Below are 25,926 nucleotides of genomic sequence, written 5' to 3' on the forward strand. Positions count from 1 at the left end.
AGCCGAGATACGGCACAATATTAAAGTTAGCTCAAAGAGAGATTGTCACCTCATGTTGCACATCAGGTTGGTTTAAACTAGTGGCAAAAAGGACAAAGATCATGGTTATTTGCAAACATAAGAAACACAGACAACAGTAGTTGAAATGAAATATTATTTTATGAATAAGTAAACTATTTACAAGTTAGCAAGAACACTTTGCTGCCAAGTAGTGATGGACGAACTTCCGACGGGACGTTTCGCGAACGCGAAACGCGAACGGACACAAACGTTCGCGAAAACGACCGTTCGCCGCGGGCTCCATTGACTTCAATGGGAGGCGAATTTCGCAAACCTTTAGGTCGAATTTGCGGCCACGGGGTAATTATTAGGGGGTAGCACGTAGTCCCACCACCTGGACAATAGCATAATACATGTATGAGGTGAATTTGGGATCGATAACTACAAGCATTTTTTTTTTATTTGGGAAATTGTTCTGACAATTCAGGACTATGGAGCTAATGAAGGCAATGGAGGAGAGGGAAGGTCAGGGACCAGGGTAGGCAAACAAGAGGGTGCAGGAGATACAGAGCACTGACAGCAGCACCGTAATACAGAGCACTGACATCAGCACCGTGACATACAGCGCTGACAGCAGCTCCGTGACATACAGCGCTGACAGCAGCTCCGTGACATACAGCGCTGACAGCAGCTCCGTGACATACAGCGCTGACAGCAGCTCCGTGACATACAGCGCTGACAGCAGCTCCGTGACATACAGCGCTGACAGCAGCACCGTGACATACAGCGCTGACAGCAGCTCCGTGACATACAGCGCTGACAGCAGCTCCGTGACATACAGCGCTGACAGCAGCTCCGTGACATACAGCACTGACAGCAGCTCCGTGACATACAGCGCTGACAGCAGCTCCGTGACATACAGCGCTGACAGCAGCACCGTGACATACAGCGCTGACAGCAGCTCCGTGACATACAGCGCTGACAGCAGCTCCGTGACATACAGCGCTGACAGCAGCTCCGTGACATACAGCGCTGACAGCAGCTCCGTGACATACAGCGCTGACAGCAGCTCCGTGACATACAGCGCTGACAGCAGCTCCGTGACATACAGCGCTGACAGCAGCTCCGTGACATACAGCGCTGACAGCAGCTCCGTGACATACAGCGCTGACAGCAGCTCCGTGACATACAGCGCTGACAGCAGCTCCGTGACATACAGCGCTGACAGCAGCTCCGTGACATACAGCGCTGACAGCAGCACCGTAAGCAGCCCCAGGAGGAAGTCAGCACAGCACAGGGATGGTGTGATCCCCTCATAATAAGAACCCCCAGGAGGAAGTCAGCACAGCACAGGGATGGTGGGAGCCCCTCATAATAAGAACACCCAGGAGGAAGTCAGCACAGCACAGGGATGGTGGGAACCCCTCATAATAAGCAGCCCCAGTAGAAATATGACACCGCTCAACCTCTTCAAAGAGGAGGGTAGGGGCATATAGTACGGTGTGCTTTTTTGGGTCAGGGAAGTGAGCCAAATGAATTAAGAAGGTCTGTGTGCTTGATTCCAAAAATTGTTTATAGACATATACATGGTCTACTGATCACATGTGTTGAATTCCTCCGAGATCCATGCCTCATTCATTTTTAGAAATGTGAGGTAGTTAACACTGTGGTGAGCTAGGCGAGTACGCTTATCGGTCACAATCCCCCCTGCTGCGCTGAACGTCCTTTCGGACAGGACACTGGATGAGGGGCAAGCCAACAGTTCGATTGCAAATTGGGCAAGCTCTGGCCAGAGGTCAAGCCTGCCCACCCAGTAGTCTAGGGGTTCATCACTCCTCAGAGCGTCCACATCGGCCGTTAACCCAATGTAGTCGGACACCTGACGGTCTAGGCGTTCCCTGATGCTGGATCCGGATGACACCTGTCGATGGGTCGGCTGAAAGAATGACCTCATATCCGAAGTCACCAACACATCTTCAAACCGGCCTCTTCTTGCAGGCGCTGTTGGATTGGTACCCGCAAATCCTTCTCTGGGAGTGGGAATTGCTCCTCTGCCAGCGCACGCAAAAGCAGAATGCAGCATTTCTCGAAGCAAGGCCTGGAAGTGCTGCATTCTGACAGCCCTCTGCGACGGCGGTAACATTTCCGCCATTTTGTGTTTGTACCGGGGGTCTAAGTACGTTGCCACCCAGTACTGGTCCTTGACCCTCATGCTTTTTATACGGGGGTCCCTATTAAAACACTGGAGCATGAAGGCCCCCATTTGCACTAAAGTGGAAGCGGTGTGGTGGCCTGGCTCCTGCTCATCATCCAGGATAATGTCGTCCTCTTCATTCTCCTCTCCCCATCCTCGCACAACAGGGATCCCAGAAAGGTTTAAAGCATGCTCTTCTTGCTCCTGCTCATCCGCCCCGGCACCATCCTCCTCTGACTCCTCATCAGACTCCTGTTGTTGACTTGTCTCAGATAGAGTAGCCCCCCCTGGGAATTCATCCAGCATTGCGACTTCCTCATCTTCCCGCTCCTGCTCCTCCACAGCCTGATCAATGACACGACGCAATGCACGCTCCAGAAAGAAGGCATAAGGTACCATGTCACTGATGGCGCCATGGCTGCGACTGACCAGTTTGGTGATCTCCTCAAATGGCCGCAGAAGTCTGCATGTGTCGCGCATGAGCAGCCACTGGCGCGGTGAAAAAAAACCCAGCTCCCCAGAACCGTTTCTTTCGCAGAGTTCATACAGGTAGACGTTAACTGCACGTTTCTGCTGGAGCAGCCTATCAAGCATATAGAAGGTTGAGTTCCATCGCGTCGGGCAATCGCAAATAAGACGTCTGACCGGCAGATGGTGTCGCCGCTGAATGTCAGCAAGGCGAGCCATGGCCGTGTAAGATCTTCTGAAATGGGCCGAGATTTTCCTTGCCTGCCGCAAGATGTCCTGGACCCCAGGGTATTTGACAAGGAATCGCTGCACGACCAAGTTTAAGACGTGTGCCATGCACGGCACGTGCGTGATTTTGCCCTGTTTCAATGCGCTAAGCAGATTGGCACCGTTGTCACACACCACTTTACCAACTGTCAAATTGAGCGGTGTTAGCCACTCATCTGCCTGTGAACGCAAAGCTGAAAGGAGTGCCGGGCCAGTGTGGCTCTTTGCTTCCAGGCACAACAGACGCAGCACGGCATGGCAACGTCTCACCTGGCATGTGGAATAGGTTCTGGGGAGCTTGGGCGGTGCAGTGGAAGAGACGCTAGCAGCGGAAAAGGAGGAGGCAGCTGAGGAGGAGAGGGAGGAGGATGGAGTAGGAGGAGGAGAAGAAGAGTCAGGCCTGCATGCAATCCGTGGCGGTAAAACCAAATCTACACGGGTGCCACGGGTTACATGCTTGACGGCCGTCAGAAGGTTCACCCAGTGGGCAGTAAAACTGATATACCTTCCCTGCCCGTGTTTGCTAGACCACGTGTCTGTGGTCAGATGTATCTTGGCACCGACACTGTGTGCCAGAGATACATTCACTTGCCGCTGAACATGGCCATATAGCTCTGGGATGCCCTTCTCTGAGAAATACTTCCTTCCTGGGACCTTCCATTGTGGTGTTCCAATGGCCACAAATTTGCGAAAGGCCTCCGAGTCCACCAGTTTATATGGCAGTAGTTGGCGGGCTATGAGTTCTGACAAGCCAGCCGCCAACCGTTGGGCAAGAGGGTTATCCGGCGTCATCATTTTTTTACGCTCAAACATTAGGCCCACGGAAGCCTGCCTTTTTGCAGAAAAATGTGAGCTTGGCGTGATGGAAGGTGGAGTGGAGGACAATTGTGAGGAGAGAGGAGAAGGAGAAGTAGAAGACGAGGCTGGACGGTGAGAGCCTGCAGTGTGGCTTTGTGTGTTCCGTTGCTCCCACTGGGCTCGGTGATGGCTGCTCATGTGCCTTCTTAAGGCGGTCGTCCCTAGGTGAGTATTGGGCTTACCGCGACTAACGCGTTGACTGCAAAGATTGCAGATGGCAACGCTATTGTCAGCAGCGGACACGTTAAAAAAAGCCCACACTGCGGAGCCATGTGCCGGTGTCCTGGGAGCGCCAGATGTGACCGTACATGGTCGATGACTCGCTCCTGATACATTTGCAGTCTGCTTTGTCCCTGCTGTGCAATGTAAGTCATTGCTGCTTCTCCTCCCTATCTGCTGGTCCATATCTCCCTCTGAACTCCCCTCCTCTTCCTCTCTTGTGGGCACCCACGTGACATCACTAGACACGTCATCATCAACGTCACCTTCCCCACCGCTATAAGTAGAGTAGGCAGCAACACCGGGGACCAACCTCCTCCTTGGGCTGATCTGGGTACTGGCGTCAGACTGCTGAGTAGCGCTTGTTGCTACCTCCTCTTCCTGATCCAATACCAAGAGTGGCTGCGCATCAGAAATGTCCTCTTGATATGGATCGGAAAATAATTCCAGTGACTCAAGCGGAAGGTATGTGGTGGTGGTGGTGGTGGTCGTGTTGTTGGTGGTAGTGTCTTTGGGGGTGCACATAGCAGAGAGTGAAGAAGAGGGTGCAGATCGAGAGGATGAGGAGGGTGCAGAAGAGTAAGGCTGAGCGAGCCACTCAACCAAGTCTGGTGCATCCTTTAAAGTAATTGAACGCACCTTCTGCAACTTCCCACTTTGGCTCAAGCCTGTTGCTCCTGCCCTACCCCTACCACCCCTGCGGAAGGGCCTGCCTCTTCCTCTGCATGTCATTTTTTAAATGACCCTGTGACAAAACTCTTAGTCCCTATACCGCTGAAGGACTGCTGCAGTATAGGTGAGCGGTCAGCAGTGGTGCACGTCAACCCTATCTATTGTGGACCTATAGCGGTCCTTACAGAACAGCAGACTGTACCGCACTCAAGCCTATGTACCGTAGCACCCTATACCAAGTTACCAGTCCTTATAAGAACTTTTGTGGACCAAGCAGGTTGTGTATTAGTGTTTAGCAGACTGTACGTCAGTCCCTATACCGCTGAAGGACTGCTGCAGTATAGGTGAGCGGTCAGCAGTGGTGCACGTCAACCCTATCTATTGTGGACCGATAGCGGTCCTTACAGAACAGCAGACTGTACCGCACTCAAGCCTATGTACCGTAGCACCCTATACCAAGTTACCAGTCCTTATAAGAACTTTTGTGGACCAAGCAGGTTGTGTATTAGTGTTTAGCAGACTGTACGTCAGTCCCTATACCGCTGAAGGACTGCTGCAGTATAGGTGAGCGGTCAGCAGTGGTGCACGTCAACCCTATCTATTGTGGACCGATAGCGGTCCTTACAGAACAGCAGACTGTACCGCACTCAAGCCTATGTACCGTAGCACCCTATACCAAGTTACCAGTCCTTATAAGAACTTTTGTGGACCAAGCAGGTTGTGTATTAGTGTTTAGCAGACTGTACGTCAGTCCCTATACCGCTGAAGGACTGCTGCAGTATAGGGCAGCGGTCAGCAGTGGTGCACGTCAACCCTATCTATTGTGGACCGATAGCGGTCCTTACAGAACAGCAGACTGTACCGCACTCAAGCCTATGTACCGTAGCACCCTATACCAAGTTACCAGTCCTTATAAGAACTTTTGTGGAACAAGCAGGTTGTGTGTTAGTGATTAGCAGACTGTACGTCAGTCCCTATACCGCTGAAGGACTGCTGCAGTATAGGGCAGCGGTCAGCAGTGGTGCACGTCAACCCTATCTATTGTGGACCGATAGCGGTCCTTACAGAACAGCAGACTGTACCGCACTCAAGCCTATGTACCGTAGCACCCTATACCAAGTTACCAGTCCTTATAAGAACTTTTGTGGAACAAGCAGGTTGTGTGTTAGTGATTAGCAGACTGTACGTCAGTCCCTATACCGCTGAAGGACTGCTGCAGTATAGGTGAGCGGTCAGCAGTGGTGCACGTCAACCCTATCTATTGTGGACCGATAGCGGTCCTTACAGAACAGCAGACTGTACCGCACTCAAGCCTATGTACCGTAGCACCCTATACCAAGTTACCAGTCCTTATAAGAACTTTTGTGGACCAAGCAGGTTGTGTATTAGTGTTTAGCAGACTGTACGTCAGTCCCTATACCGCTGAAGGACTGCTGCAGTATAGGGCAGCGGTCAGCAGTGGTGCACGTCAACCCTATCTATTGTGGACCGATAGCGGTCCTTACAGAACAGCAGACTGTACCGCACTCAAGCCTATGTACCGTAGCACCCTATACCAAGTTACCAGTCCTTATAAGAACTTTTGTGGAACAAGCAGGTTGTGTGTTAGTGATTAGCAGACTGTACGTCAGTCCCTATACCGCTGAAGGACTGCTGCAGTATAGGTGAGCGGTCGGCAGTGGTGCACGTCAACCCTATCTATTGTGGACCGATAGCGGTCCTTACAGAACAGCAGACTGTACCGCACTCAAGCCTATGTACCGTAGCACCCTATACCAAGTTACCAGTCCTTATAAGAACTTTTGTGGACCAAGCAGGTTGTGTATTAGTGTTTAGCAGACTGTACGTCAGTCCCTATACCGCTGAAGGACTGCTGCAGTATAGGGCAGCGGTCAGCAGTGGTGCACGTCAACCCTATCTATTGTGGACCGATAGCGGTCCTTACAGAACAGCAGACTGTACCGCACTCAAGCCTATGTACCGTAGCACCCTATACCAAGTTACCAGTCCTTATAAGAACTTTTGTGGACCAAGCAGGTTGTGTATTAGTGTTTAGCAGACTGTACGTCAGTCCCTATACCGCTGAAGGACTGCTGCAGTATAGGGCAGCGGTCAGCAGTGGTGCACGTCAACCCTATCTATTGTGGACCGATAGCGGTCCTTACAGAACAGCAGACTGTACCGCACTCAAGCCTATGTACCGTAGCACCCTATACCAAATTACCAGTCCTTATAAGAACTTTTGTGGAACAAGCAGGTTGTGTGTTAGTGATTAGCAGACTGTACGTCAGTCCCTATACCGCTGAAGGACTGCTGCAGTATAGGGCAGCGGTCAGCAGTGGTGCACGTCAACCCTATCTATTGTGGACCGATAGCGGTCCTTACAGAACAGCAGACTGTACCGCACTCAAGCCTATGTACCGTAGCACCCTATACCAAGTTACCAGTCCTTATAAGAACTTTTGTGGACCAAGCAGGTTGTGTATTAGTGTTTAGCAGACTGTACGTCAGTCCCTATACCGCTGAAGGACTGCTGCAGTATAGGGCAGCGGTCAGCAGTGGTGCACGTCAACCCTATCTATTGTGGACCGATAGCGGTCCTTACAGAACAGCAGACTGTACCGCACTCAAGCCTATGTACCGTAGCACCCTATACCAAGTTACCAGTCCTTATAAGAACTTTTGTGGACCAAGCAGGTTGTGTATTAGTGTTTAGCAGACTGTACGTCAGTCCCTATACCGCTGAAGGACTGCTGCAGTATAGGGCAGCGGTCAGCAGTGGTGCACGTCAACCCTATCTATTGTGGACCGATAGCGGTCCTTACAGAACAGCAGACTGTACCGCACTCAAGCCTATGTACCGTAGCACCCTATACCAAGTTACCAGTCCTTATAAGAACTTTTGTGGAACAAGCAGGTTGTGTGTTAGTGATTAGCAGACTGTACGTCAGTCCCTATACCGCTGAAGGACTGCTGCAGTATAGGGCAGCGGTCAGCAGTGGTGCACGTCAACCCTATCTATTGTGGACCGATAGCGGTCCTTACAGAACAGCAGACTGTACCGCACTCAAGCCTATGTACCGTAGCACCCTATACCAAGTTACCAGTCCTTATAAGAACTTTTGTGGAACAAGTGAGTTGTGAATGTTTAGCAGACTGCAGCAGAAGGGCAGCAGTCAAGTATAATATCCTTTCTATATTTGGAAGAAAGAATATTATACATGTACAAGCCTATTACTGTACCACTGATACCAGTCCTGAAAAGAACCTTTGTGGAACTAATAATAACAGCAAGTCTTTAAAATTACCCTCACTGCCTGACAACACTGCTTCCTTCCTGTCCCTATACAAATTGGCAAAAAAAGAGAACGATTAGTGGTTACTGGAACAGCTCTTTTGTGGACCTTGATAGTAACAGCTAATGATGATGATGATGATGATGATGATGAAAGACTAATCTGGCTGTCCCTGTAGCATACACCGTCCTTTCCCTTTCTCTAAACTAACAAAAGACACTCAGGCTGCTGCAAGAATCAGCAGCACAGCAAACCTATCAACACCTAACACCTATACCAGTCCTGAAAAGAACTTTTGTGTACCAAATAGCTAGTGGTTTATCTCTCCCTACTCCACACAGGAACCTGTCCCTATCTTAACAGAAGAAAGAATGTAAAATGGCCACCGGATCGGGTGTATTTATAGGTTAGGGGGAATGTACAAGTGTCCATGTGCTGTCATGTCTCAATTGGCTGTCCTGTATCACATGATAAACGTGTCACCAAAGGTTAAAGTTCTTGTATACATTAAACACGTAAGTCCGCCGCGGCGAACGACGGAAAAAGGCGTTCGAACGTGCGGACCGCGAATGTCGGAAATTCGCCGCGAAACGACCGCCGGGCGAACCGTTCGGCCATCACTACTGCCAAGGCACTGCCCCTCTACCGACAAAGTAGTCCATATATTGTTCACGGACAAGATGGCCATTCTGGGAGCCCAAACCAGCACACGCACTTTCAAGAGCTGGCATCACAGCCTCTTCAGCTGGTCCGGAAAAAGCCTCATCAGTTTGCCCTCAGGCAATATAGCTGGAAGCATTCCTCCTTAAAAAATTATGGAGGATGCAGGAGCATAACACCACATGATTAAATTTATATTCTGCCAAGTTTATGGCAGTTAAAAAGAGACAAAATCTGCTGGAAAGAATGCCAAAGGCATTTTCAACTACCCTTCGGGCACGAGAGGCGTGATCATTGAAAACCCTTTGTTCTGGGGTTAGATTCCTCATTGGAAAGGGTTTTAGAATATGTTCCCCCAAAGAAAAGGAATCATCTGCCACGAACACAAAATTGAGTCCCTCAATACTGTCCTGAGCAGGTGGCAAATGTAAGGTCCCTTTCTGCAGCAAATCATAAAATTCTGTATGCATCAGCACACCTCCATCAGAGTGACTGCCATTCATCCCAACATCAACATACAAAAAATCATATTTGGCTGACACCACAGCCAGCATAACTATGCTGCAAAATCCTTATAATTAAAATAATAATGATCCCGAGTTTGGCGTTGGAACTATTCTCACACGCTTGCCATCAATGGCACCTCCACAGTTGGGATAATTCCATAAATTGGAAAACTGGGCTGCCACATCCTGCCATTGCTGGGTGTTTGAAGGAAACTGTGGACTCAAACAAATAAAAAAAATTAATACCTGAGTACATAAAATTGCAACTATATTTGACACAAACATGGTGGGGCAACAGAATATTCTAACATTTAAATGTGTATTTAAAATGAAATGATAAGTTACAATTATATGCTCCCTCACCCCCTCTGGTGGCACATTCTAAAAATCTTAGGAGGGGGGGGTTGGGTATGATGTTTTGGACAACTAAACACTTCCATGAGAACTAAATGCATTAAAATGTAAGTTTAATTTGGCCAACCCATCCATCTTTACAAGATTGTCAGGCCAGTGAAGAAGTAAGAAGTGGCATAAAACAAAAATAAGAATGCACATTGTCAAAATCTAGACACATTTTCACATACAACGTAAACAAAAAAAAAAAAAATTGCTAATTATGAGTAATCGTTATGATGAAGTTAAAAAGCCAGGAAGCTGGCACAGCACAGGGATTATGGGAGCCATTCATAATGATAAATTAATCATAACCAAAGTATAATTTGCACTACATTATTTTAAGAATTTAGGCAGCAATCTTAACTAAAAAAAAATAGGTGCACAGTGTATGTATTTAGCTAAATCTGCAGACAGAGTAGTTGTATTGGTTTACTCTGCATTTTTTAGTATTGTTTTCTTTATTTTTTTCTTTATTTTTTTGGGGGGAGGGGTGTTCAAAATAAGTGTGTGAAACACAAAAAAGAGACTCTTGCACTCTGCATGAATTTAAGGGCAGGAATACGATTGGGACACATTTTAGGTGGTGTTTAGGGTAAAGAATGAAGCATAATAAATATAGTGTTAAGTACTAGGCTAGGTGTGCATGGGCCCAGGGTAGCATGCTGGGGAGGTTAGTGAAGGGAAATATGGACGTAGGCCACAAAAAAGTTTACAGCATGCATGAGGACAAAGAGGACATTCATTCACAGCATATTGCAAAACTGGGAGGGATGGAATACAAAAAATATAAAATGAATTGGAAAACATGAAGGTGATATTAAAGCAAAAAACTTACAGGAATATAGTACTTCTGCAGGACTTGGATGATGGCACAACATGTCTCTGGAATAATGACTCCCAGAGCCTGGGGAGAGATACCAGTGGTAAACTTGATACCCTGGAGACTCCTCCCTGTCGCCCAAATACTCCTCACCCTACTACTCCGATTATTCCTAGACCAGGCTAAAGTCACAGCAACAACTCCAAGCCCATAAATAGCATGCTCTCTCCTAGGATTGCGCAACATAGCTAGTTGGCCAAAACGGTCAGAAACTAACACGAAACGCACAGAATGGAAAACCGCGAATCAGCACCGACCAAACGTCTACTAACTCGAAATTAGCAGAAGGAGCCCGAAGGGTGGCACCAGAGAATTGAAAGTCCTCTTTTGAAGCGTCGTCAGTACGTTGTGACGTCACTAGATTCGTGTTTGTTGTCAAAAAGTCTGATCGTGTGTATGTAATGCAAACTTGTGGACTACACCCTTTGTACAAAGTCCGATGGTGTGTATGAGTCTTAAGCAGGACTTTGTATCCAAATCTCCTGGAAAAGCTGATAGCACAGCTGGCACAATTGGCCCAGCTGGCCCAGTAAGTCCCAAAGAACTTACTAATGCTGGTTGCAATGTAAAAATTGCAGACTGGTTAACCTGTTCTATAGACCCACCACCTCTTTTTACAGCATTTAATAGCTGCATATCTGCACTCTCAGTCTGCATAGTGATATTGATGCTATTAATCCAGTCAGACCCCCTTGTGTCAAATGTATGCTCAAATATATGTTTTGATATATGTCCTCTTTGCGGTTCCTGTATGACTGACTGTACGGATTCTGTGGGCTCATCTGTGCAGTTCTCCAGACCGGTCTGCGAGCAGCTGATCATCCCCTCGGCGGCTTGTGCCGTGGCTGTGGGATTCCCAAGCAGCTTTGTGGAGGGGCACCGAGAGCCATCGTAATTCAACAAGCTTGAAGGCTCTGACGTCTTTTTAGCGCTCGACTCTACACTCAGTGGTACTCGGTGGTACTTGGCTGAGCTTGACACTTGGTGGGACTCGATAGACTCGGCAGATGCTTCAGATATCACTGGTAACACAGGACCTTGAGAGTCAGAGCTTACCGGCACTCGTAGAGGATAGAAGCCCGTAAGCAGTGCGCTGCGGGTAACGGGGCCAGTACCGGACACCTTCCTAGCTGCTCTGGAACCTCTTGGCACCTCCCTCTGTCAGGAGAGGTAAGATATCCCAGCACCAGGGAGCACTGGGATAAACGGACTGGCAAGTAAAGCAACGAGGTAGCAGACACCAAGTATCAGGAGTTGAGGATTAGCTACAGCCATTAGGTATTAGGCATTAATTGGTCCAAGCGCATCTCCAGCTAATGCCTCTCTCTCTCACTCAGCCATACTGACATCCCCAACATACATTTTTTTTAATGTATTTATTTTTTTCAATTTTGTTAAAACTTTTTTATTTTTTTAGATACTGTGACTAGAGCAGTGTAGTGTTTCCATAGTGACACTGTAAAACTGTACTACTTTGGGAAAGTGATTGTGATTTTTTTTTTTTATATTTACAATACGAATGTTTATAACAGTGATGATCACGGTTATAATGTTATTAGCAATCATTTTTATGAATAGCATATATGTGAGCACTGAGACCAATCACAGAGATCATCACAATAGCATTCAATGAAAGGCTTTGAATGGAAGTCAATAGTTGTGTACATATGTCATGTAAATACTGTGATTAGTAACAGTAATCACGTGAAACCAGGGCTGGCCTGATACAATAATCTGTTATCCATGGCTGACAGTACGCACTGCAATGCAGCCCCTAAGGTGCAATCAAGATGCGTGACTGGGAGGACATCATATGACATCTACCCATTATGGGAAACCTCCCATTTAGCCGTCATTTGACCATAGGCCAGGCGAGAAGCAGTTAAGTTGCATCACTTTTAAATACAGGGATACAGTGGATAGTGTATATTGAAGTTGCACACCACTATAACATTGACATACATAAAAAAAGAAAAAAAACTATAACAAATTGTTTAGGACATGTCATTTTACAATTAAGTGACGCTTCTAAAAAATGTATCAAACAAACCAAATGCATTTTGTTTCATTGTGGAATAGCTTTTCTATTGTTCACTGGTTTAAGAACACTGGCAAACATAGTTACTTTTACACAGGCATCAGAAAAGGAAATGGCCTGTGACACGATCCAACAATCATAAACTCCATGCATGGAAAGTGAACTTTATGGGGCGCATGCGCGAAGCGGGGCGCATGCGCGAAGCTCAGCGTGATGGACGTTCCTCACTAGAGCTCCGCACTCTCCGTCGTATTCCCGGGACTCGTTCTGCTCCCTGAAGCGAGATCTCAGCTCTGCATCTACCGGGATCGCAGCGGGCATCTCTCAGGCACACTCGGCGATGGTCCTTACCGGCCATCGAGGCAAAACGAAGCCGAAACCGATCAAGGAGGCGCTCGCCCGGGCCTCCTCCAAGATGGCGGCGAAGGCTCAGGTTCAAGCACAACAGCGAGCGCAGCAGCAGTGTGACAGCCCCTCACATTCGGAGGATCAGCACAGCGATGAGGATGAGGACAATATCCCAGCACAAGATGACTCTCCTAACCTCTCCTCAGCAGGTATGTCACAAGCTGACTTTCTAATGCACATGGACACTATGCTAAAAAAAGCTCTTAAAACGACCTCTGACCAAATTACCAACAAATTAACAAGGGAGATTAGGGAACTCGGACAGAGGACGGCTGATCTTGAGACCCGTGCTGATGATATGGAGCTAACTCTTCGTGAACATGCACAAGAGCTAACATCACTCCGTGAAGAGAACGCCATGTTGCTTTCCCGCTATGAGGACTCGTTCCCGCAGGTCGAATCTACGCCTCCGGGGAATTCCAGAATCAGTTGATGACTTGCAAGCATTCACATTAGCTTTGTTCCAAGAACTTTCGCCCTCAATTCCGGTGGAACGATTGGAATTCGACAGAATCCACAGGGCCCTCACCCGTCGCCAAACGGACGGACCCCCACGTGATATAATCATCAAATTCCACTTTTTCAAGACAAAGGAACAACTTCTTGCTTCTGCTCGCAATAAGGATAACCTCACCTTCCAGGGACATTCTTACCAATTATTTACTGACTTGGCCCCCCTTACCATTGCGAAACGTCACGCCATGAAACCGCACTTGCAAATTCTTACTCAGCAACAAATGAAATACACATGGCGTTTCCCTTTCGCCTTACAATTCTTTTATAAAGGTCAGCAACACGTTGTTACAACTCCAGAGGCCCTTCAGAACTTACTGGAATCGCTCCATCTGTCTCCTCCGGTTCAACTCTCGGACACTGTCCTTCCACGCACCCCAGCCCGACCAGGTCCTTATCCTTATGCGGCTACCCCCAAGCGGGGCCCCCGTGACGGTCCGACTCCATCAGCAATCCGTAAGGGCACCCCCTTACGCGCAGAGGCTACAAGTTATGTCAGTCCTAAAGTATTTGTGCCCCGTTGAGTGGTTTATATCTAGCCAAGTCACCTCACCTGTCCTTTGGTGAGCTTTTGTATTTTGCGTTCTCCCGATGTGGGGAGATAAAATGACACATGTCCCCGCTGTTCTCTAGTAAATTATAATCTGATTATGGTCCTCTATTCCTAAGATAGTAACCATATATACCTATTTCCTCTCCCTTGCCCTCCCCCCCCCTTTCCCTTTCTTCTTCTTCCCCATCCCCCCCTTCCCTCTCCCTTTCCCCCCTCTTCCCCCCTTTCCCCCTCTTTCCCCTTTTTCCCCTCTCTCCCCCCTTCCCCCTTTTTCCCCTCCTGCCCTTTAGGGGGGTTTCTTTACGGTTGTCTATGTTATGTTATTTTCTGCATATGTTTGATTGTCGCATACTTTTATATGTTACGGTTACTTGATGACATGATACAATGATCTCAAACATGTTTTTACTTATGTCCCGGTATTCGGCGGAGAGCTGTCACTGCTCCCCCCTATAGTTTAGTACACCCTCTCCCTGATCTGATTTTGGGGCCGGGAGGACGGTGTACATTTCTGTTGGGCGTGTTTAGTCTGACGTGTTTCAGTATAATGGTTCATGTATACGCCTTACATGTATTCTTCTTCTTATTCTTCTTCTCTTCTTTTTCTTTCTTTCCCTATGCTTCTTCTCCCCCCCTCTCCTCCTCTTATCCCCTTAGCCGGGCGGCCCGTGCGTCCCCATGGGTATATCAGCCTTCCTCCCTCTCGGAACGAACATGGCCCCCCTGAATGTTTTGTCGCTTAATGTTAAAGGGCTAAACTCTCCTAACAAGAGAGTCAAAGCATTTCGCTCTTTTGCGGCTTTGCGGGCGAGCATAGTTGCGCTTCAAGAGACCCATTTTTCATCCCATAATACCCCTAGGTCATTCAGTTATAAGTATCCACAAGTTTATACCGCCTCAGCGGCAACTAAACAAAGGGGTGTTCTTTTAGCCTTACACCGCTCGCTACCCTTTACCCTTATCTCTGAAATTAAGGACCCAGAAGGCCGTTATATTATTCTAGTTGGTCTCTTACAAGACACGGAAGTCACTCTTGTGTCAAATTATGCCCCAAACAGAAACCCAGTTCCTTTTTTTTCACATCTTTTTCAAACAATTAAGGCCCATTCCAAGGGTACCCTGCTAGTATGTGGTGACTCTAATTTGGTAATCCACCCCCATTTGGATAGGTCTCCCTACACCCCAGAGCATTCTTCAGCTTCGTCCCAGTTTCGCACTTTACTACAACAGGCCTCCCTTCTTGATTCCTGGAGAGAATGCAATCCGACTAAGAAAAATTTCACATTTTACTCTTATCCCCATAACTCATTTTCCAGGATAGATCATATATTCCTACCTGTGACCTCTTCTCCCGTTTTGCTACAATCTCACATACATCCGATATCCTGGTCAGATCATTGCGCTGTTGTTACCACAATCACCTCTCTGATCCCTCAATCTACCGATAGGACTTGGTGTATTAGCGATAAACATCTGGCTAATCAGTCATTTTGTCTGGATATTCAAGTGGCCCTAGCGGAATACATTCAGTATAACGCCACCCCGGGTATATCTCCCATCCTCCTTTGGGAGGCACATAAGCCAGTGATCCGAGGCAAATGCATTTCCATTTCTACACATCTTAAGAGGGATAAGCTTCTCCAAGCACAGCGTTTAGAGGCCAATTATAATAGGAATCTCTTCCAGTTTCAAGCTTCGCAGACAGCCGACAATAAGTTGGCCATGGAGAATGCAAAATTAGAACTGGACCTGCTTCTGGCGGAAGCAGCCGATAAATCTATTCGTAGCTCTAAACATACTATTTATATGAAGGCCAACAAACCTGACACCTTTTTAGCCTTTACGTCTTAGGAACCCAGAACGCTCCTTCAAACCTGTTCGGTTAAGGGTGGGTAAAAACTCTCTCACCAGTAATCCAGTTAAAATAGTGTCTGAATTTAGTAAACAATTGGCTAAATTATATGAAGCTAATACCCCCTGTCCCAGGGAATCTGCTGATTCTCTTTTTCGGGATCTGCGGATTCCCTCTCTATCTAACTCTAACCGGGAAATAATGGAGGCCCCTATCACCTCACAGGAAATACTTTCTGCTATCCGTACTTTGAAACCACATAAACGACCGGGCCCAGATGGCCTCTCTAACTCCTACTATAAAAAATTTGCGGATACTTTGGCCCCGTTATTAGCTAACGCATTTAACGCTCTCCTAAAAGATGGCTCCTTTGGTAGAGACACGCTGACCGCAATCATCTCAATGATTCCCAAGCCTAACAGTGATAACACGCTTTGGTCCAACTACAGGCCCATATCTCTTTTAAATACCGATATAAAGTTATTAGCAAAAGTACTAGCTCTACGCCTTAATCGATTTATTGGTAATTTGATTCACAAAGACCAAGTGGGATTTATCCCTAGGCGGCAAGCGAGTGACAATATACGTCGAGTGGTTCTGTTGCAACATGTCGCCAGAACTCGTAAAATACCTATGCACCTGCTTTCACTGGATATTCGTAAAGCCTTTGATACACTATCCTGGCCATATTTGCAGTATGTGCTACAGTTTTGGGGCTTTGGCCCGCATTTTTTACAGTGGGTCCAGGCCCTTTATACCCATCCACAAGCATATGTTAAATACTTGGGCTTCATCTCCCATAGATTCCCTATTCAGCGTGGAACCAGGCAAGGGTGCCCTCTTTCCCCGCTGATTTTTGCTCTTGCCATAGAGCCCTTAGCGGCTTTAATTAGAGCGGATCCCAATATCAAAGGTCTGGACGTCGCCTCAGTGCCGCACAAGCTTTGCTTATTCGCTGACGATGCTCTCTTATTTATTACTTCACCCCACACCTCGCTCCCTAACCTTTGTCACCTTTTAGATAAATTTGCTTCAATCTCGGGATTAGAGGTAAACCAATCTAAATCACGGGCCCTCAACGTGTCTCTGCCATCGGAAATCTTCCAAAATTTAAAGGACAATTATCCCTTTCAATGGTCAACATCTTCTATTCCATATCTGGGTGTTAAAATAACTAGCGACCCAACCCAATTGTATCAGTCCAATTATCTCCCCGCACTACGTAACCTTTCATCCCTTATGGCCTCATGGCAACCACTCTGTGTTTCATGGTTGGGGAGGATCGCGGCCGTGAAAATGACGCTGTTGCCTAAACTGCTATATCTTTTTAGGGTACTCCCGGTCGCGGTCCCCCCGTATTTCCATCGTGTCATGCAGAGTCGTATCTTCAAGTATATCTGGGGTTCAACAAGGCCCAGAGTCTCTAGACAGACTCTGTTTCGCCATAAAACGCAGGGAGGATTGGGTGTACCCAATCTTCGGTTTTACTTTTATGCAGCACAATTGGCCCAAATGGCCCTTTATCATGCGACAGTTGAGACACCCTTGTGGGTCAGTCTTGAAGCTGTAGATGTCCATCCCCTAATCATATCCAACCTGCTGTGGTTACCACCCCAGGCTAGAAAGTCGATTTGTAACCCTGTCACCCGTTTCTCACTGGGGTTGTGGGATAGGTTGAAGTCTACCTATAAATTACAATCATCTCATTCCCCCTTACTCTCCTTTTTTGGCCACCCACATTTTATGCCCGCTTATTCGGATCCCGCCTTGTTCGATGCCTGGTCCCAAAGGGGCTTGGCTAGAGTATGCGATCTGGTATCGAATAACGCAATCATAAAGTTCCCGGTTCTGCAAGCCAAAACGAAACTCCCCCATAAAGAGTGTTTCCGATACCTCCAAATAATTCACTTTGTCCAAATGAACACGAAGTCATGCGCAGATCTAGGCCACCTGTCCCCCTTTGAGACAATTTGTAAAACAGATCCGCACTCTCCAGGAATCATATCTTGCCTCTACTCCTACCTTTCCTCTAGTCTGAGTTCCCCCCTATTGTATGCTAATGCCTGGTCCCATGATCTTTCTCTTAGTATCGATCCTGAGGAATGGGGCAGAGTTTGGCTCAACACTAAAATCGCTACCCAGAACATAATTGCGGCTGAGGCCAATTATAAAGTTTTAATGCGCTGGTACCTGGTCCCAGCCAGGATTTCTAGATTTGTGCCAAACTACTCCCCAAATTGCTTCCGGGGGTGTGATGAGGTTGGCACACATCTCTATATTTGGTGGGCCTGTCCAGTAGTGACAGAATTTTGGAAACAAATTTTTAGCATCCTATCCAGACTCTTCCAATGTACTCTATCGCCAGATCCAACGATTGCCCTTTTAAATCTAATACCTAGCAGGTTTACCCGACACCGGGTGCGGCTCTTTCTGCAGATAGTCACAGCCGCCAAACAGACCATCGCAAAAGCATGGAAATCCGCAACCCTTAGACTCCCCGAAGTTAAGAACCGGGTTACCCAGGCCATGATTCACAGCAAAATTGAAGCAATTATTCTAGATAGACTCCCTCTCCATTGTAAGATTTGGCAACCATGGGTGGACCACTTTTTACCCCCAAATTTTGACCCCCAACTTTTAGTACTGTAACCCGCATAGTAACCTTTGATCCCTTACCGAGACCCGTGGGGACCTCGGACCGCCCGCCGCCCCTTCTCTGTCCCGTTTCTCCCCTGTGCTTTCTTGCACTTTTTCTATACTTCTCCTGTCTTTACCTCTGTTCTCCTTTCTGTTTTTCTCTTTCTCTATGGCTGGTTGACTCTACTAGTCTCTTTGTGTTTTCCTTTATGATTACACTACAGTAGGGTATTTCTTTGTTGTAAGTTTTCTGCTCCCCAGTTTTGGGGGTGATTAACCCTACTTGGGGACCTCCTATTAGTGGGACTCCCCTTACGGTTTGCCCTAGATCCAAAGTGATTATTTCTTGCCAAAACGATCTGTTGGGGTTTTAATGGATCTTGGATGTTTACATATGGTATCTATGACTCAATCGTTAGCCTTGTACTGTAAGTGTTGCCTGCATTTCGATGTTATAGTATCTCTCTACTATGCCACCTTCTGTACTTGTGTACTGCTACCCCTTTTTTTTTATATGTTAATAAAATATTTGAAAAGGAAAGTGAACTTTACACCTAAATTCTAATACTGAATTTATTTATAAAGCAATCCAGCATATGTCATGGACAAGCAGCTTAATATAGGTTTACATATTTCTCTTTATGTAATTTTACCTGATAAGTCATTTATGCTTACAGAGGGGATTAATCAAGAGCAAGCCTCTTCTGCTATCTTTTATTATAATGCCTGTGTCTACTATGGCAATATGACATTTGATTTGCCTATAAAAATATACAAGCCCATCTGTTGAATGAAATTATTTTAATTTATATTGCTATATTATTTTGCTTCCTAACAGCTGTATGGGTTTGCTGCCCCAGTGAGTTTCATTACCAAGTATACTGCTTACTTGCAGTTTGATATTAGCTGTAAAAAAACATCCGTATTAATAAAATATCACATTTTGTCTGATATTTTCATTTAACTCAGTGAATTAGCCCATCTGGTGAGCCATATTGCTAAATTCAACCACACATGTCAAATTTCCTGGGTGCATGTTCACTGGTAAATATGTTCAATTGAGTGATGTTTGTGTCACAAACTTACACATGAAATTACATAAGTTAAATGGGAAGATAGACAACCACACACACAACTGAGCAATGCACCTTTTCCTTTGGGTTTTCATCTTGTAAGCAGGATAGACGAATATGAATTCTAACTTATATATATATATTTTTTTTAAACATTACACTAATGCTAAAACATGTGTAATTTTTATTGCATTAGGAATGGGTCATGTGCTTCATTCAAAGTCCCACAAGCCCTCCTTTTTGAATGACTGACACAGGGATGGAGGTGCATAACTACATTTGTTGTTTCTGATTAGGGATGAGCTCGATGTTCAGGTCAAACATAGGTTTGACTCAAACATCAGATGTTCACCTGTTCGCCAAAGAGTGAACATTATGGGACATTCGAGGCAAATTTGAGCCCGGCAGAATGTCCCATAATGCACTGCGAGATCGCCGTGCATTGCTGTATGATGACTGGCCAAAGCATGCACCTGACCTGCATGCTTTGGCCAATCACAGTGCCCTCTGCTAAGAGCGTCATAATTGGCCAAAGGTAGGGTGCCTTTGGCCAATCATGGCTCAGGGGGACTAAGTCCAGGCCCCACACTATATAAAGCGGTGTACACGGAGGCAGTGTGTAGTGTTGTCGGTGTGGACAGAGAGATAGCTTGATTTACTGTAGATTAAAGAAAAAAAATTAAAAGTCAGTAGCTACAATTACTGCAGCTGCTGACTTTTAATAATCGGAGACTCACCTGTCCCAGGGTCCAGTGATGCGGGGAAACGAAGCCTGGCTCATACCCCCCTCTTCTCTGTGGCGTGGGCATTGTTACTGTCAGTGCCTGCTTGTGGCTCCACAGCCAGGCACACACTGAGCATGCGCGAGCCGTGACTGGCCAGGCAATCATCTGGGACCTGTGACGTGTCCCAGATGATTGCCAAGAGGGAGAGGAGAGGTGATCTCCCTTCCGGTGCTCCGGGAAGAAGTGAGAGCTGGGACCCTCTAAAAAGAGGGTATCCACCCCCCCCCCCCCAAAAAAAATGACATGCCAAATGTGGCATGTCAGGAGGTCACCTTCCCTTAAAGTGGAAGTTTCATTTTTGGGTGTAACTCCGATTTAAGCAGGCAGGTTATCCAGTTAGTGGCAGTGTATTTGATTTAAATAAATATATATATATATATATATATATATATATATATATATATATATATATATATATATATATATATACACATATATACTCTGCATCCACTGCAACCTATATCTACAGTGAATTCTAGCGTGTGCTGTTTGTAATACACTTCATGCGGTGTATTAACCACTTCAGCCCCACAAGTTCCCCTCAGCTGCAGCATACTGCCAAGTTTGCTCCAGTGACGAGGAGGGAGGGAATGATAAGGTCACTGACTGTACTTGGGTGCCTGAGAGAAGAGAGGAGAAGGAGGATGCACAACACTAATGAGGCAGGATGTCCTCTAGGGAGCAGCTTATGGGCAGCCACCTATTGCATCACATTGCAGAGCTCCGCAGGTGCAGAGCGCTGCTGACTCCCCACTGATTTTTAAAAGTTCCTTGGTGTGGGCCTCTTTCGACACATGTGCAGTAGATCGTACTGTTGCTGTTTGCAACTTATGTCTGAAGCGAATCAAGCATGATCAGAACAGCTGCCGCTTAGGTACCACATGCTTGACCAGACATATGACGACCTGCCATGCAGTCCATTGGCAACAGCACTTTAAAGACCCACATCAAAGAAAAAGGCGGACTTCTCCCTGCTTCTCTTCTGGGATCTCCAACCCTACTATACATCCAGTCCTCTCAAGAACCTGCACCGAAAGTATGGAAATAGGTGTCCCAAGTACTTTCATACAATCTGCTAGAAGTATACCACCATCTGATTTTAGCAGGCAAATTTCCCTACCCCAGTAAATGAACCGTAAAAAGAAATTTGGTCCCAGCCATCCACATGCTCAGCGTCTAAATGCTAGCTTGGCCAAATTACTAGCACTGCAACTGCTGCCTTTTCAGCTGGTAGACTCTGCCTCCTTTTGTGAATTTTTGGAATGTGCTGTACCTCAGTGGCAAGTTCCAAAACGTAATTTATTTTCAGGGAAGTCCATTCTGGTTCTCTACCTGCATGTGGAAGGCAATGTTTTGGCCTCGTTGGACAGGGCGGGTCAGCAGTAAGGTGCATATTGCCGCTGACTCATCGTCCAGCAGGCATGGGCAGGGACGTTACCTTTCCTTTACGGTGCACTGGGTAACTCTTCTGGCAGCCGGGAAGGATGCAGGACAGGGTTCAGTGTTGTTGGAGCTTGTTCCACCACCATGTCTACAAAAGACTAGTGGGGATTCTGCTTCGGCTCTCCTCTACCCCCTCCTCTTCTTGTTTCTGTATGGCCTCTTCTGTAGATTTGTCCTCTGAACCAGCGGGGCTCCATAAGCGTTCAAGGGACTATGCAAGCAGTCAGGCTAAAAGATGATATGCGGTGCTTGAGTTGGTCTGCCTAGGGGACAGAAGCCACATCAGCTCTGCAGGGGCAGGCTCAGAGGTGGTTGACGCCATGCCACCTTCAGCCAAGAATGGTTGTATGGAACAATGGCACCAACCTTCTCTCCGCCCTCCAACAGGGACACTTGACCCATGTTCCATGTTTGGGACATGTCCTGAATTTGGTGGTGCAGCAGTTCTTCAGAAGGTACCTAGGCTTACAGGATCTCCTGAGGCAGGCCTGAAAAGTCTGTGGTCATTTCCACCGGTCATATAATGCCAGTGCTCGGCTGACTGACATTCAAAGGAATGCAACCTGCCCTCATTTGTGACATGCTCACCAGGTGAAACTCAGCACTGACAATGTTGCAGCAGCTGTACACACAGCAGAGGGCCATCAATCAGTACCTGTGCTAGTATGGCACCAGGACAGGGTCAGGGATGCATGCATTGTCCTGTCACCATTTGAGGAGGCCACAAGGATGGTGAGCAGTGACAAAGCATGCATCAGTGACACTGTCCCTATAGTCTTCCTGTTGGAGTACATGCTTTATGGAATAATGGACAGGGCACTTGAGGCAGAACAGCCGAAGGAAGAGGAGGACTTCCTTACGTCTCAAGGCCCCCTTTATCCAGATAAAATTCCTGTGGGCCCGCTAAACACACAGGAAGAATAGGAGGAGGATTGTGTCAGTATGGATGTAGAGGATAACACTCAACGGCAGTCTTCAAGGCATGGTTTCAGTCCCCAGAAAGCCAAGGAGTTGTACGTGGCTGGGAGGAGGTCATTACGGATCATGTGATCCTCAGTGACCCAGAGGACTCAGAATCGAATGCCTCTGCAAACTTACTCTGCATGACCGCCCTGATTCTGAATAGCCTGCGAAAGGACCCTAGGATTCGTGGTGTCAAGGAGAGGGATCATCACTGGCTGGCAATCCTTCATGGGCCACATTATAAGAGTAAAGCCGCGTACACACGGGCGGATTGTATGGCCTACTTAGTCCGTCATACAATCCGACGGACAGTCCGTCATACTTTCGAATGAACGGACTTGACCACACACGGATGCACAAACAGTCCGTCGAAAGCTTGCGCGATGACGTGTACAGCACGTACGACGGGACTAGAAATAGGACGTCGAATACACAGCAATGCAACCTTCCGCCGTGTAAATCCTTTCTGAGCAGCGCCATTCTTAGTCCGTCGAACTAGCCTACTCACGAGCGGATTGTCCGCTGAAACCAAAGTATGACGGACAGTATTACGGAAATTCCGAAATACTTAGTACGCCAGACTGCACGCTGAAAAAGTACGCTGAAGCCCACACACGAGCGGACTGTCCGCTGAAATGTGTTTCGACGGACTAAGTAGGCCATACAGTTCGCCCGTGTGTACGCGGCTTAAGGTTGCAGAACTCATCCTGCCTTCACAGAGAGAGCAGAGGATGAAACATCTTCAGGAGACCTAGAAGAAAGGTTTGTCAAACGCATTTCCAGGCCCTGGGAGGTTACAATTTCCTGGTGCTGGACAATGTGTTGCTGAGGCTTGGTTCAGTTAGAGGAAGAGCGGTGGAGAAGGTGGTTGGCTGACCAATGCTTTTAAACAGTTTTTCAGTCCTCATCGCCAAGGTCTGATCAGTTCAAGTAACCATCACCAGCGTCTGCATTATATGGTTATATGGAGCACCATTATATGGTGCTTTATTAACGCACATTCAGTGCTACTAGAGGGTTTGTAATGGATCAAAGGGTGCGCCTGTCCACAGACTCCATTGATAGGCTCACATTCAAAAAAATGAACCAGTTTTGGATCAGCAGCTATCATGCACCTGATGCTGATGTAGCTGATTGAATTTGCTATGGATGTGGGATTCCTTGAAGACTGCCTATGCTGACTATCCTTTTCCTCCTCAATCTTGATGATGCTAGCTTCCAAAAATATTTTTGGTTTAGGGTACCACCACCACCCAAGGCCCGATTGTTCTGCCCCTGTTTAACAGGGTCATGTAATTACAATTTTTGATATAATATTCCACAGCAGGACCCATTTATGTGCCCAACAAGAGTATCTGTGAGGGGTTACAGTGTTGTGGCACCATCACCCCAAGACCCAATTTTTCTGCCCCTGTTTAACAGAGGCATGTTACTACAATCTTTGATATAATATTTCAACGTAGGGCCCATTCCTGTGCCCAACAAGGGTATCTGTGAGGGGTTACAGTGTTGTGGCACCACCACCACCCAAGGCCCAACTCTTCAGAGTATATAGGGCAGGCCGTATAGTATATATACTGCTGTTCAGATTATATAGTGATTGGATGATTGGAGCAGAGATCAGTGATGTGTAAAACACAGCCACGCCCCCCACAGTTAGCAACACGCCCCTAGGACACACTTAACCCCTACACTGCCACCTAGTGGTTAATCCCTTCACTGCCAGTGTCATTTACACAGTAATCAGTGGATTTGTATAGCACTGATTGCTGTATAAATGACAATGGTCCCAAAAATGTGTCAAAAATGTCAGATGTGTCTGCCATAATGTTGCAGTCACAATAAAAATCACTGATCGCTAGTAAAAAAAAAAATATTAATACAAATGCCATAAAACTATTCCCTATTTTGTAAACGCTATAACTTTTGCGCAAACCAATCAATAATCACTTATTGCAATTTTTTTTTACCAAAAATATGTAGAAGAATATGTTTTGGCCTAAACGGAGGAAAAAAAATGTTTTATACATTTTTGAGGGATATTATAGCAAAAAGTAAAAAATAATGAATTATTTTCAAAATGTTCCCTCTTTTTTTGTTTATAACGCAAAAAATTAAAAACGCAGGGGTGATAAAATACCGGGGCTTAAGTGGTTAAATTACATTTTTTTCCTTTAGAAATGTAAGTTTGCTGTGGTATTTTTCTAAACACAGGAAAAGTGCGCTACTTTACAGGCATACTAAGGACACCCCCCTAGGCATGATATTTAAAGGAATATTTAATTTTTATTGTTTCACTTTAAGAATTATTAAAATCACTGCTCTCGAAAAAACTTTAGTTTTTTAAAACTCTTTTTTGCATTGATACATGTCCCCTGGGGCAGGCCCGGGGCCCCAAACACTTTTAATGGCAATAAGCTAAACCATATTGAGCATCTGTGGGACATCCTCAAACATAATGTGGAGGTGCACAAGGTCTCTAACATCAGCTCCATGATGTTACCGTGGAGGAGTGGAAGAGGACTCCAGTGGCAACCTGTGAAGCTCTAGTGAACTCCATAACCAAGAGGGTTAAGGCAGTGCTGTAAAATAATGGTGGCCACACAAAATATTGACACTTTGCCCATTCCCCTTTTTTTTTAATCAATAGTTTTATTAAAGTTTACATTTTTATCAAGACAAATGACAGAAATTTTGACTAAATAACAGATCAGTTACAGTATTTAGATACATAGATAATAGTATCCAAAAATAATAAAAAATATAATATAAAGAAAACCATATTATTTATCTCATTTATAATAGGGATAATAAAGATAATGATCGGGAGGTTATTAATACATCCATTGTGGAGACAATACACAAAAGTAATATAAATATTATCTTCATATATTTATATACTGCCAATTCAAGTAATTCAAAGATGATGAACCTAAATATATTTCCGAACACCCCTATGGATGCTAAACTGTGTTCGGGACAGTAATAGTAACCTGTCATTTAATAGATACAAAACAAAGATTAAAATATTAGAGCGGGGTAAGTCATTTTTTAATTCAAGTTATCTAGGAACAAAGAACTCGTGCAATGTTTTGGGGACTGGCCCATTTTAACCATGGCTGCCATATTTTATGAGTATGTTCTTTTTTGTGAGGCAGAAGAGCTAGAATTGATTCATAAATGTAATGAGTTTGAGTCGATTCTATCACTTCTTTTATGGAAGGAGGATCAGGGTTTTTCCAGTT

This window comes from Lithobates pipiens, unplaced genomic scaffold, assembly GCF_037356315.1.
Source record: "Lithobates pipiens isolate NorthernLeopardFrog02 unplaced genomic scaffold, aLitPip1_a1.2 Scaffold_22, whole genome shotgun sequence".
Taxonomy (NCBI): domain Eukaryota; kingdom Metazoa; phylum Chordata; class Amphibia; order Anura; family Ranidae; genus Lithobates; species Lithobates pipiens.